Below are 15910 nucleotides of genomic sequence, written 5' to 3'. Positions count from 1 at the left end.
AATCAATTGCAATAATGAATTCTAATTGCATTTACAAGAAATGCCATTCTTCTATGTACATGTTATGAGGCTGTATTTGATCTGACACTTGTTTCTGCCAAGGTGTGTCACCTACCAACTTCCTTCTTTTCCCAATTTACTTTTAGTGTATTAGATTATTATTTCTTGAACACATCTTGCTGCTTCATGGATTCGTCTTGGTGCAGAATACACTTTCCCCTTTTTGTCTGGCTTGTTCCCACTCATATCATAATTCACTGAGAATGTAATCAATATTATATTTTACTTGATCCTCACAGCTAAAGTTGACCATTCTTCTTCCACCTTCATTTGCATATTAGCCTTACTTACAGCATTTATGAACAACATAATTTATTTTTTTGCCTCATTTTCTACCTAACTATGAGCATATACTATCCCAAACCTTGTAGTATTTACATGTAAGAGTATAACAATAGGCTGGGTGCGGTGGCTCATGCCTGTAATCCCAGCACTTTGGCAGGCCGAGGGGGGTGGATCATGAGGTCAACAGATTGAGACCATCCTTGCCAACAAGGGGAAACCCCATCTCTACTAAAAATACAAAAATTAACTGGGCGTGGTGGGATGCACCTGTAGTCCCAAATACTCAGGAGACTGAGGCAGGAGAATAGCTTGAATCCAGGAGGTGGGGTCTGCAGTGAACTGAGATCACGCCACTGCACTCCAGCCTGGTGACAGAGCGAGACTTCATCTCAAAAAAAAAAAAAAAATGTATGACAATATTTGGTAATACAAGTAAATGCATGAATAAATGGATTATGATGTCTCATTGAGTACTCTCAGGCCACATGAAATCATCAAATTAACATCATTTCCTTGCTCTGTTGGGATGAATAATACCCTGACAGTTCTAATTTTAGAAATGCAAATACTCAAATGTGTGTGTGTGTGTGTGTGTGTGTGTGTGTGTGTGATGTATATGTGTATAAAACATACAGTAAACAAAGGTCTACTGTGTTAAAATATATAGAAAATTCAGTCCTTAGCTATTTCAATTTTTAAAAATTTGAAGTTTATGCTAAACATATTGTTTTCTATTTCTAAATTTATCTTATATATTAAATAAAACTTACGTAGATAAAGATAAATGCATCAAATACTTTCATAGCTGAAGTTCCTTCTCCATCAAGTTTGGATTAAAGTTTTATATCAAATGAAGAATATTCTTATTTTTACCTATTTTTAGAATGTAACTTGATTATGTGTCAATTGAGGTGTGTCTTTATATAAGTGAGTAATAAATCTGTATTTTTGACCTTTGATTATTTGAATTACTGATTTCCACAGATACAAATTAAAAATCTACATATTTAAGTCTAACAATGTTAACATTGTTAACAGGTTATATGTACACTGTGGTATAAAACAGAATTAAACAATGTCTTATCACATGATATTTACATAAGCAAGCAACTTATCTATTAAGGCAATTTGACACTTATGAATGCAAATTTAATGGTTATTTAACACTCTTATTCTGAATCATACCAATATTTATCAGTCCCAGTCCATATGCATGGCCAAATCTGACTAAGGCTGAGATAGGGATGAGGAGGAGGAGATTGAAGACTGAATGATCTAGCTGATGCATACTTGAATCAGAGAGAATCCAAGTCTCACAAGTAGACAGCATTACCTAGAAAAGTTTTAGAACTGAGCACTTCTACTTAAAATGAATTTTGGCAGAGTGTTCATAATGAAACTCAGTTAAGAAACCATCCTAGGTATCTGTTCACAACAACTGGAACATAGTTAACACTCCTACACTTTACATTTAAATGGTTAAGATGGTAAATTTTATATTATGTGTTTTTTAGTACAATAAAAAAATCAATTGACTGGAAAAAAAAAAATAAGGTTAAAAATGTTAGCCCAAATGTTGAACATACAAAAATAATTGTAATTACAAAAGAAAGAGTTTAAAAAAATAGTATTATAAGGATAAGATGTAGAATGCATTATGTTTAAGCTTGTGTGGTGAGGCTATTTTAGAGAAGAGAGCAATGGGTCTTCTTCTATCATTTTTATCTCTACAGCCAATGAATGCCTCTTTATGCCCCACACCTGCCCTATCCTCACATTTCTTAAAAAATCCGTTTAGTTTTAATTTTCATTATATAAAGAAAGAAAGAAATCATACAATTTTGATGATACTTTAGTCATTTGAATTAAACTGAAAATTTTATTTGTGGGCAATCAAAGGTCTTCTGTGTCTCTGTATGATTACATAAACCCTACAAAGTTTATGCAGACTTTTAAGGATAAAATGAAAATTGGATTGTGCATGCATGTGCTTGCATATGTGTGTTAGATTCCTTAGGTAAAAAATGTCTCCCCATGGTAAAAAATATTATAAACTAACGCTTATAATTCACATGTTAAAGTATCCACTCTGATGTTGCTTTATCTTCCGTATCAAGTATCTATTTCATAATGCATGAGAAAAAAGTGAAAATATTGAATAACATAATAATTTAAACTGAGCTCTCATTATTACGAAATGTTTGATGAGGCACAAGCTGAGGATGTGTTGACTAAAATGCTTCTGTTCAAAATGGAAATTGACATACAAAATACTAGATGTCTTCTTTTATTAAGAAATGGCATATATAGCTAACAATGACTCCCTGTTTCTTGAGAGAAAATGCTTTATATATCTCAAAGTGAATTGTTCATCACTAGAAATTGTGTGTTCTGGTACAATCCTGTGTCAATTTCCAGAAAGGATCTGACATTAAAATTTCTAGATAAGGGAAAGCTAGCAGATAAATATCACAAAGCTCTAGGAAGCTCAGAGATGGACTAACGCTTAGTAGCAGCTCAAATTAAGACAGTTCAACATCTAGAATCCCATTTATCTGTACCAAACATTTCGGCAGAGCTTATTTGCCACACAACAAGAGTCCCAATTCAATTGAAATTACTTATTTCAGTTAACAGACAATAAAAAACAAATACTTCAGTTTAGCACTCAGTATCATTGGACAATTAATTTTAATTTTATTTAAATATATTTTAATATACACCTAGTCATATGAACAAATTATTAGATTTAAATATGCAAAATATGATTAATCATCCTAATTAAATACTAGTAACTCCCTCATGCTGTGATTTGCACTGCATAAATTATATCTCTTGAATCATATGTGTGCTTAAAAAAGTCTTCCATACATTTCACTTTTTTCACATATTTTCTCTCCAAACCATATCCTAAAGCCCTGCCATACAGCTAGTAATTTTAAGTAAGAGAACATGCTTATAACAAACCTATTGTAACAAACTCATTTCTTTATGTTTTTTTCCTGGAAAACAGACTCTGTATATACTTTTTACTCTCAGAACATCTTATGTTAATACATAAGTTAATCTTAATTTATAGCTACAGACTTACTGGCATTCTATTTTCATTTGGATTGAAGATCATTTGTAATATGTACCATCTCTCAAAGAAAAAAATGTCCAGACATAGGACATAGGACATAATCCACAAACATATGCCAGTAGAAATATATATATATAATATATATTATATATATTATATATATAATATATATTATATATAAAATATATATAATATATATTATATTATATATATAATATATATTATATATGAAAAAATATATAATATATATATAAATATATATTATATATATACAGTCAAGTTTCAAAAGAATATTCACTGTTCAAATGATTTTATTTACTAGAAATCTTATATTGATTGGCACCTTCAATTTAATAAACACATAATTAAATATATCTACTCTTTGTTAAGGGAAATAAATGGAACTTATCAGTGTGAAATACTCATTTCCTTTGGTTTTTACAAAATATACCATTTTAAAAAATCAGTCTTTAAGCATCTAAATTTACTTGAAATGTTTCATTATTTATAAGTTTAGTAAAGTTTTAACAATCATACTTAAGAGGACTATGTAGTTAAACTTCACTAAATATTATAAAGTACATTTATACGTGTTCTTTTTCCGTACTTCAGCTGTCTAACAACAAATGTTCCTTAAGTATTTTAGAAATGAATATAATTGTTTCCCTAAATATTATAAAATGCATATGTGTATTTTATTTTTAGCAATCTAACAAACATATCCTTCCCAAACTGCTATACAGTCTTATTAAAAATTCTACAAGTTAAATTTATAAATGTAGTTATTTATAAGTTTTTCTAAACACTAATTGTTTGCAAAGTTTGCTAAATTTTGTTTTGTCTTAAAAACACTTGCCTAAAATAAAGTATTTAATTAGTATTTTACATTGGAATAAAAATATATGTCACCATTTATTGTCAGATTATCTTAAATAGTATATTTTAAATACCAAATAGTTAAAATTACTCAACTTATAAAAAATATATTAAAGATGTAGATTTGATTAAAGCTATTATTCTAGGCTAGGTGTGGTGGCTCATGCCTGTAATCCCAACACTTTGGGAGGCCAAGGCAGGCGGATCCTTTGAGGTCAGGAGTTCAAGACCAGCTTGGCCAACATGGTGAAACACTGTCTCCGCTAAAAATACTAAAAATTAGCCAGGTGTAGTGGTGCCTACCTGTGGTCCCAGCAAGTCAGGAGGCTGAGGCAGGAGAATCACTTAAATCTGGGAGTTTGAGGTTGCAGTGAGCCGAGATCGCACCACTGCACTCCAGCCTGGATGACAGAGACTCTGTCTCAAAAAAAAAAAAAAAGTTACCATTCTTTATTTACTTGTATGCTTTTTCAGGCTGTTAAATCCTTATGTATTATACATCAGGTTAATTTGGGGTTAGAATTACAGACCAGAGAGTTTTGGTGTGAGTTTCTTAGTGTGCGTGGGTTGCCCAGAAATGAGATTTTTGCAGTCAATGGGATCCAGAGCTGCAGGGATTTCCCTGTAATCATAATTAACAGTTTGATCCCTGCTATAATCTCTGAGCCAATACAGAATTAAAATGCAATGTCTAAAAACCAGAATCCTTACACAGCCTGAATATTTTCACTTCAAGATTTATTATTTTTAACTACTTTGGACTTTATCACCTAATTAAGGTAGATGAAATATGGCAAACCTAGCTCACGTGCTTTATCATTTGATAAGATCTCACTAAATTATTTACCACTGATTTAATTTTTTAATAATTTGGATCATCTCTCTGGTCTTCCACATTTATTTTTTAACACATATAGGCAGAAATCTAGCTTCGAGAAAAGTACAGATTGTGTCTAGTTAAATCTTAGTTATTAATTTGGCCATTTTCACATAGCATGTTAAAATGCTTAATAAATATTTATTGTTTAATAAAACATTAAAAGGATTATAGCTTCATGAATAATTCTATGGCTATATCATGCCTATTGTGAACTAATTATTAAAATGTGGTTATGCATGCCTCTGTTTTCAAGCACCCTGTCCCTCAAAAACACATACACCTTCCATGCAACTGAAATGAATGTTAAAGAGATAACTAATACTTGTTTAATATTATACAGACTTTTCAGTCATTAACTGGTGGATATGCTCCTGGTCACATTCTCCTTCTTGAAATATTTCATATCCTTGATTTCAGCTTCTCCTCCTTTAAAACTTCATGGTATTTTCCACAAGTCTTTTAAATTATATCTTCTCTTAAAATTTCTTAAATGCTAGTATTTCTAAAAATTCTGGTTTAGCACTCCTTCAGTCCTCAACTACAATCTCCCTAGTTATGACACATACTGAGAAAGATAAATTGGTTCCTGCAGTTGACTTGTTACTAACATTCAGATCCTGCTATTGCTATATGCTAGCCTGGTACTTGACTATGCAGCTGATAAAACTTCACTAAATATTATGAAGCACATTTATATGTGTTCTTTTTCTGTACTTCAGCTGTCTAACAACAGCTAGGTCTTGTTGTTCCCGTGATGAGCAGAAGCAATTCAGTAACAGAACAAAACATCAACATCAGACAAGGCCAATCTGACCATAAAGAATCAAGACAAAAGTAAGACCACTCATAATGATGTCTGAATACAGAGAAAACTAAAAGACTTTCCAGGCCACAGTGTACCAAAGATACCCCTATCGTGGCTAAAATGAGTGACCACCTGCTCCTTTATTAATTATAGCTTTAGCTTCACTCTCATTTCCACTCCTTATAAATAATATTTTTAAAGATACTGAACCATAGTTTTAACTATACTTTGTAACAGCATCCCATCTAGAGCAAAGCCCTGCTATTATTAACGTTCCCCAAATTCACCTAACAAGACTGAAATCTTTTTTACCACCCAAGTATTGAGGTAGCTCCACATGGGGTATGTTCTCCTTTGCCCCAGTGAGTAAAACACTCAACTATTCAACAACAGGTGTGTCCCTAGTGGTCTTCGTAGGAATCCATTGACAATATTCATTAAAAATCCATGCTTTTGCATACCACCTATGGACTTAAAACTCTGTTCAAGTAGAGACTTCTATTCTAGGTCAAAACTCACCTAATCCTTCTTTGCTAAACTTGTTCACTTACATGATCCACAGGCACACCAATTTCAACATACTTAAATTGAACAGATTGTTAGCTTCTCCAAAAAAGCCCTTGCTCTTATGTTTCATATCCTGTTGAAGAAATGGCTTCTATATCCAGAAATCCAAGAGGCAGCTTTGACAGCTTCCTAACTCACCGCATGCAACTTTCATTTTCTAATTTCTAAATATCTCCCTTTATTTTACATTGCCACTGCTGCTTTTCAAGTCAAGATCCTCATTATTTCCTATCCAACTAGCCAACTGACAACATTATTGTATGTCTAGTAGCATTTTGTTCCTACCATGTCAGATGCCCAAGTGATCTTTTTAAAAGGCAAAACTGATCAGGTCAATTTGTTACATACCTTCGATTACTTCCCAAACTTACAGGATTAGGAGAATTTGCAAGCCAAATCATCAGTTTTTTCCTATTTCTTACCTTTTATCTCTAGCGATTTCCAAAAGACAGTTTCAGAACAATGTTATTGTACTTTACTTATTTATATTTCTGCCATTTTGAGCCTGTTTTCTAATTAATTTTCACTGAATATAGGATAAAATTCTAAGATCTTAAGTGATCAGTTTTATGAATTTTGAAATTTTTCTATACCTGTGTACCACAACATAAAATATACCTGTTTTCAGTCAATTTTGCTGTTACCCAACAACCAATTTCTAGTTACTGTCCTATTAAATTAATTTGCATTCTTCTTGGACTTCATATAAGTAGAGTATGGGCTTTTAAATTTTAGCTTTCATCTAATAAAACTTTATGGGTTCTTTTCTTACTTAGAAAATCTTAGTTACTTTGTTGGAAATCAATTCAATGTTTATGTAGAGATCTACTTTTGGCCAATCTATGCCATTCTACTAGTTTGTTTTTCTATTTTTATGTGATACTACACTGCCTCAGTGAAACTTTATAGTAAGACTTGAATTGAAATATTTTAGCCCTCTAATTTCATTTTTGGCCACCTAATTGTACAGCCTATTCTAGGTCCTTTGTGTTTCTTATCAAATTTATAATGAACTTGTTAATTTCTTCAAAAAAATTGGGTAGAGTATATTAGAGATCTCTAAGTTTCTTTGGAATAACAGAACCCATAGGGTATGTGAGAGGATTTTTTTATGGGAATTGATTCACATGATCAAAGAAGTGGAGAAGTCCCTTGATAGGCTGTCTGCAAGATGAAGAACCAGTGAAGGTGGTAATGTGGCTTGTCTGGAGCCTCAGAATCAGGGAAGCCAATAGTATAGCCCCCAGCCTGAAGCCAAAAGGCTGAGAGTCCTCAGAAGGCCACTGGTGTGAGTCCTGAAGTCCAAATGCTAAAAAACCTAGAGTCTGATATCCAAGGACAGGAGATAAAAAGGTGTTCTGCTTTGGAATGGTGACAGATGAGAGTCGTGTTGCCTTCTTTTACCTGTATTTCTCAGCCCGACCCCCAGCTGATTGGATGTTTCCCATCCACAATGAAAGTGGGTCTTCCTCTCTCAGTCCACTGACTGAAGTTAATCTTCTCTAAAACCATCCTCACAAACACACCCAGAAACAATACTTCATCAGCCATTTAGGCACCCTTCAATCCATTCAGGTTGACACCTGAAATTAGCCATTATAGTAAGTATGTTGAATCTATAAATCAATATTAGAAAGATGAATATATTTTTTAAAATTTCATCTCTTTTGTATTTTGTATTCTTTTTATTAACATATAACAGATGTAAATATTTTGGGGGTACATGTGATATTATGATGCATTCGTATAATGAAACAGGGTAATTGGGATATTGATCACATTAAATATTTATCATTTTTAATGTTAGGAATATTTCAGTTTTTTTCTTCTAGCTATTTTTGCATGTGAAATTGATTAATGTTAACTGTAGTCACCATACTGATCTATGGAACAGCAGGTGGATGTCTTAACAATATCGAATCCTTCAATCAATAAACATAGTATATATCCTCACACATTTAGGATTTTCAAAATTGTGTCATTAACATTTTGTAAATTTTAAGACAGGGAGTTTGACTAAAATTTGGAACATTTATTGCTAATCATTTGATAATTTTTGAGGCTACTATAAATGATAGTCTTTTCTTATTTCTGTTGTTTGTTACTAACATAGATATTACATCCTGTTCTTTTATATCTTGACTTTGTGTATTGTATGTTTTTCTTGTATGTCTTGATATTGATAAATTTGTTTATTTTCGATTGTTGTTGATTCTACAGAGTTGTCTATATCTACAGTCATGTCATTTATGAATGATGGCGATTTTACCTCTTCCTTTCACATGTTTATTTTGTTTATTGTCACTTGCATTTTTGAACTGCCTAGGCTTCCCATTATAATGTTAAACAGAAGTGATGATTTTTGTCTTGTTCCGTGTCTTGTTGTAAAACACTCAATGTCTCACCATTAAGTTTGATGGAGCTATATAGGTTTTACTAAGATTCTTTTCATCAAGCTAAGAATGCTTCCTTCTATTTGTGTTGGCTAAATGTTATCATTAAGGGGTTTGAATTTTGGTATGCTTCGTAAAAATCTGTTTATGTATCTTGCATTTTTTTCTATTTTATTTTATTTATATGATGAATTATCTGTATTACTTTGCTTTTATACTGCTATAAAGAAATACCTGAGATGGGATAATTTACAAAATAAAGAGGTTTAATTGACTCACTGTACCACATGACTGGAGAGGCTTCAGGAAACTTACAATCATGAAGGAAGGGGAAGCAGGCACATCTTATATAGCAGCAGGCAAGAGAGAGAGCAGGGAAACCCATCACTTATAAAACCATCAGATCTGAGAACTCACTCACTATCATAAGAACAGCATAGGGAAACTGCCCCCGTAATCCCATCACCTCCCACCAGGTCCCTTCTGCAACACCTGGGGATTACAGTTCAAGGTGAGATTTGAGTGGGGACACAGAGCCAAGCCATATTAATTACGTTAATTTTCCAATGTTAAACACAACTTGCCTTCTTGTGATACTGTGTCATAATATATTCTCTTTATTATAAATGCCAGATTAGATTTGCTCATATTTTGTTACTGTTGGTTAAATCTATAATCTATACTTAGGGGAAAATTGAGTTTAGTTTCCTGTCCCTATACCAAATTTCTTTTGGGATTTGTATTATGATTTTTCTAATATTAGAATATAGGTTAAAAACTGTTCAATTTTCTGGATTTTCTGAAATTGTTTGTGTAAAATTACCACTTAATTCTTGAAAAGCTTAACATTTAGTATAAAATTGTTCTGACTGCTAGTGTCATACCAGGGGCGTGGTAAAAATAGATACACGCAAAACTTTTTTACTGGGATACACTTGTAAAGCAGTTGAAAGTAATACTAAAGACTAAGTGTCTCAACATATACGGAAGTTAAAAATGAGAGTATAAGCAAGAAATTACGCCATCAGAAATACATTTTCCAATATATAATCGGGAAGTATGGTAACCAGCAAAAATGAAATATAGATTAAAAAATAAAGAATTGGAAGTTTTGATAAAGGAAGTTATAATAAGAGTGTACCTAAAAATTCTGAGGCAAATGTGAAAATGAACAAATTCTTCCATATGAGCATATACTTGGACATTTACAGGAATATTGTTTATAATAGTCTGAGACTAGGAATAACCTCAATATACATTGACAGAAGTGTTAAATAATGATTTTTATGATAAAAATCATACAAAATAAAAATAAATGAACTACAACCTGGTTAAAAATTGTAAAATGTATACAGTAGAATTCTATTTTTATAAAGACAAAATACAAAATAAAAAAGGTATACAATTAACAGAAATAATAGTGATCTCATGCCTAATGAAGAGAAATGCAATGCACAAGGGCAAAATGGGACTTTCAAAGTACAAGCAATATTTTGTTAACGTGTCACATAGTTTGAATGTTTGTTCCCTCCAAATTTCATGTTGCAATGTAGTCCCCAAACACCTCTGTTGAGAGGTGCTTGGTAATTGGGACAGAACCCTTGTGAATGGCTTGGTATAATGAGTGAATTCTCCTTCCCTTAGCATGAGAACTTGTTGTTTAAAAGAGCCTGGCATCTCTCTTGCTGCCTCTCTCTCCATGTGGCATGCCTGCTCTTGCTTCACCTTCTGCCAGGAATAAAAGCCTCTGAGGTCTCACCAGAAGCTTAGCAGATGTTGGTGCCATGCTTGTACAGTCTGCAGAACCATGAGTCAAATAAATCTCTTTTCTTCATAAATTACCCAGTCTCAGGTATCAGTTTATAGCAATGCAAAATGGACTAACACAATATGGTTGTTGGAAACATGAATATTCATACTTTTTGTATTCTGTATATTTAGTTTACATATTCTTTTTCATATGTGATTGAGACAGAGTTTCGTTTTGTCTCCCAGGCTGGAGTGCAGTGGCCTGATCTCAGCTCACTGCAACCTCTGCCTTCTGAGTTCAAGCAGTTCTCTTGCCTCAGTCTCCTGAGTAGCTGGGACTACAGGCGCGTACCGCCATGTGGGCTCGGCTAATTTTTTTTTTTTTTTTTTTTTTTTTTTTTGTATTTTTTAGTAGAGACGGGATTTCACCATGTTAGTCAGGATGGTCTCGATCTGATCTCGTGATCCGCCCGCCTTGGACTCCCAAAGTGATGGGATTACAGGCATAAGCCACCGCACCTGGTCTGTATGTTATAATTTAGTAAGTGCAATTAGAGATTATGTTAATGTATTCAGTTTTTGAACAAGGCATTAAAAGCTCAGATAGGTTACAAGACATGCTCAAGAGTCAGAAGTAGGTTTCGTAGCTGAAGTTTATTAACCTTGATATTTCTTAACGTTTCATCTGTTTCAGGCTAAAGGAGTAGTCTAGCAGTCTTAGGGATTATAAAGTGTCAAATCAATTATCTGGGGTAATATTTAGCTTTTTATTTATATGATTGTTGTTCTTTTGATGGTACTTAAGATATTTTGACATAAAACATATAAGATGTCTTCAAATAAAGCCATACTGTTCATGTATTTGCCAGTATAGGTTTTTGGCAACATGGATAAAATAAACTACAAACTGAACTAAATTTGCTTATCTCACTACATTAACTTGAAATAATGCAGTTGATAAAGGCTTAGTGGTACTTTCCTCAGCATTAGGGCTGGCTTGATGCTAGAAAAGAGACATTTTCATTTCTCACAAAATGACGGAGTACCCTTATTCTCCAACTACCCAGCACCTTGTTTCTTATAAATTCCCTGTTATTAATTACATGATAGTACCAATCTCCCAGGCTATGGATGTCCATATATTGCACCACCACAGCCTGTACTCTAGGGAAAAAAAATAAATTGTATAAACTGTATTCCCGCTTGGGGGATTGTATTTGCAGCAGTCTTTCATCAGTGTAGCTGTAGAAAATCTAATTCTCCTCTGACGTGACCCCAGGAGGCGGAGCTTGCAGTCAGCCGAGATCACGCCGCTGCACTCCAGCCTGGGCGACACTGCGAGACTCCGTCTCAAAAAAAAAAAATCTAATTATCCTTTTTATCTGTCTCTCTCTTTCTCAACATAATATATAAATGTATATATATACACACCCACATATTTTTTCTATGCTGTTTGTGTGCATATATATGTTACGTGTGTATATGTATATTGTATATATAACATAGAGAAAGATGTTTTATCTCAAATCTTGATCAGTCTTACATGAAAGAGACTATATAGCATGTCCAATTCTCCTACCATTTATGATAACTCTCTACTCATTTTGATGTGATCATATATTCCTGCATCTTCCTTATGATATTGCTAAAGCTCAGAGTGCTCCATTCTCTAGGAAAATGCGTTGTCATATTCCTAAATGTTGACTAATACTCTATATATCATTTATGAAGAGGTTATTATGCCAAAGTAGGAAATAAAGTGAATTTTCATATGACAAATATTGGTAGTCTTAAGGCATCATTACTGCAGTCAAAAAAAGTTTACACTGTGCTGTGTGCATAAATTTAGTAAACATTTATAAAATGTGCTATGAATTTTAAAGTATTTTTAAAGAATATTTTATTTGATATATTCATGAGTTTGACTCAGTGTTCTCTACATTATAACTGAGAAGACGTAGAAAAATAGTTACTGAAAATATTTTACTTAGTTTAAAAATGGAATACACGTAGTATATGTGGCTTTTTTTCCTCCTATTTTTTTCAAGATACATGTCCTTTCTACATTGGCTAGCTCAAGTACAGGTTTGCCTAAAGAAAATTTCACTGAATGAGAACCACACAATTTATAGTGTTAACTCCTTGAGCTGTATCCTGTCAATGTCACAAGCCCATTAAAATTAATAAGTAATTAATTAAATAAATAAATTTATTATTTTTATTAATAGCCAATATTTTCAATCTTCACAACTTATTTTTACTTAAACAGTGTACAGATCTTGTACTCAATGAAACATGGTAATAAAACATAACCAAAGATTAGATGTGCTCTAATCTTTTAAAGTAGATTTAGCTTAATCTAACCTAAATCTAAAATATAAAACCACTTTTAATTATATAATTATAAGTCAAGTATTGGCTCTCATTAGATGATGAAAATTAGCCAAAACTGCTTTGCACACTTCAGCTGATGATCACAGCACCATATTATTTCTACTTCTCCAGTTATTTCTACTTTCCTACCAATGTAATGGGCAATAATATACATTATATATAAATATACATTAAAAGTAACTATGTTTCAATTATACATGTAATTAAATTTGAGCACCGCTTTCTTATATATTTGAATAGGTGATTTCAAGTTTAGCCAAGTGATGGCCAAATTCACTTGCATTGTGCCAGCATTTTTAAATGACAAGGGACATGTATGTACATATAGCCAGAGAATCTCTTTGAAAAATAGTCCTTCAAAAGTGGAATTGTTTTCAAGACAATAAAAGTTTAGGTCTGGATTGTGGCTTGCATACCAAAGATAGAAATACAGACATAATACATTGGTATTGGTATGTTTAAGCTTGTAGAATACAAAGGTACATTGAAAAAATAAGGAAATAAACCTCATAAGATTTATTTAAAGCAGGGACAGCAGGAAGGAGACAGGTAATCCAGGGAGACAAAGAAAGGGCTATAGAGTAATATGAGAAATACCAGCATAAATAAAAGTATAGAAAACATTTATTCAGTTTTGATCTCTGCCCAAGGATTTTCATACATTTTATTTTATTTTTTATTTACTTTTTTTTAATGTACACAGTGTTTATTGGTTTTTTTAGATTTTTAGAATCAACCGGTGAACAAAGCATGAAAGCCTTATGTTTATAAGACAATATATAAAATGATCAACTCTGACAGTATAAAAGTTAAGGTATGGCTGAGAGAAACTGATCTATTATCTGAAAACAATAGACCAAGAAATGGATAGATAAGAGATTGCAAGTTAGAAAGGCAAACAACAGAAAACTAAAAATAACAATGTAACTGTGAAAATTTAGCTGATGGTATAGTGTCAGTCAGCTAAAGCCTTGTGTTTCATGGCAAGGAGTCAATAGAGCCTCAGTTGAATATCAACATAGAGACGTAAGGACGCCACGTAGAATGAGGGTGCTAGCCACCAGAAGAACAAAATGCAGAAATGCTGAAAGGTGGTGGCCTCTGGGACTATGGGTAGGGCAAGGGAATGGAGTGGATGATTTTTGCTTTAATAATATGCCCTTCTCGACCATGCATATTCTGAGAAACTGTTTTAATGCTTTAAATGAATAAACTAAAATGTTGAATTGTGAATACATTCATGTTCTGAAAACCAGATATGAAAACATGCTGATATTGAAAAGTAGTTTTTAAGCAATCAAGACAGGAGGGTATTCAGCATCTGTCATGCATTTGTCATCAGGTTCCAGAATGATGGTCTCGCCAGAGGGTGGGAACAGTTGCTTCCTTATTAGTACTTCCAGCCCCAAAATTAAACATAAGCTTACAGTGGATATGAAGTGTTAGTTTGATGGCTGTGTGTGTGTGTGTGTGTGTGTGTGCAGGAAAATTACAGGAAAAAATAAAGCATCTGAATTTTGAATCAAAATTGCCATGCTGTTTTTGTAAAATGTGATTCAGAAGACCTAAAAACGGTTAGATATAAGATAAGTTCCACTATTATGACCTTTAGCAATAGAGCCAACTGGCAAGTGCGAGCCTCTATTCTGACGGGATTCTACGGAAGCCTCTGGTCAACAGATGCCCTGGTGTGCTGTGCTGGGCTTATGAGACAGTCGTGTGATCTGTCCCAGTTGCGTTCAAGGACTGAGTGTCCTTTTTGTTTCTCCTTTATATAACCAGTCTGCCACCTCTGGGTTCCAACAGACAGACCCTCTGTGGAGTTGTCCACCTGCTTTCCACCTGGAAGGTGCCAGTGACCTCTTGTTCTCCCAGTTCTCCCTGCCCTCCCTTGTGAGAAACGATCCCATTTTATATTACTTCTTATAAACATTGTGAGCAGAACGTTCCATGGACCACCCAAGCGGTTCAGACCACAGGCAGGGTCCCAGAGACCCTGAAGCAGCAGGCACGTGGGTGCAAACACCCAGGGTGAGCCTACCCCATGCCTTTACACTCAGGGTGAGCCTCCCATGCCTTCACACTGGTTACCCTGCCAGCCATGTTGCAAGGATGATGAGGGCAGCCTTGGGAGTCCCCCAAATTTCAGCATCATTGAGTGCTCTGACCTCACTGATGACAAGGTCCTGTAGGTCACTTATACAGATCACATAGAAAATGTTCTCCCGTGACCAAAAATGCAGGCCATCTGACAAGTTTATGGCTATTTTCAGTATCATTATCTTCTCCACCAACACTGACAAATTTACCATGGTTGTGGTTTTCTTCGTTTTAATGACAATTTTATTATTTGATCGTGACAGAAACGTATATGAGAAATATTATCTCCACTTTGTAGATATTTTTAAAAATATGATGTAAATTTAATTAATGCATTTAAACTTAAATAATTTGTACAGAAACAGCAATCTCACCGACTCCATGGCACTGCTTTGATAGTACTACCAGAAACAATACAGAAGATTTTAAGAGAAGAAACAAAGCGTATCACATAATGTAGAATTATCAAGAAAAAATAATTAGAGGAAGTTGTTTGTTTAGACTGGTAGGCAAAGGAACATTTTAATTATTGGGATGAAGTGTAACAATGAATGATGGGGAAAGGCAGCTTCACAATAAAGACCTTCCAGTGAAGTCTTAGTTAGGAAATCATGGTTGTCAACAATAGAGGGTTTTTGTTTTTTCATTTCTTCATTTATAATTGTTTAAAATGTAACATATGTTAATAGAGGTAGGAATTAAAGAAAGTATTAATAAAT

Source organism: Pongo pygmaeus, chromosome 13, assembly GCF_028885625.2.
Source record: "Pongo pygmaeus isolate AG05252 chromosome 13, NHGRI_mPonPyg2-v2.0_pri, whole genome shotgun sequence".
Taxonomy (NCBI): domain Eukaryota; kingdom Metazoa; phylum Chordata; class Mammalia; order Primates; family Hominidae; genus Pongo; species Pongo pygmaeus.
Note: the sequence above shows the minus strand (reverse complement) of the source record.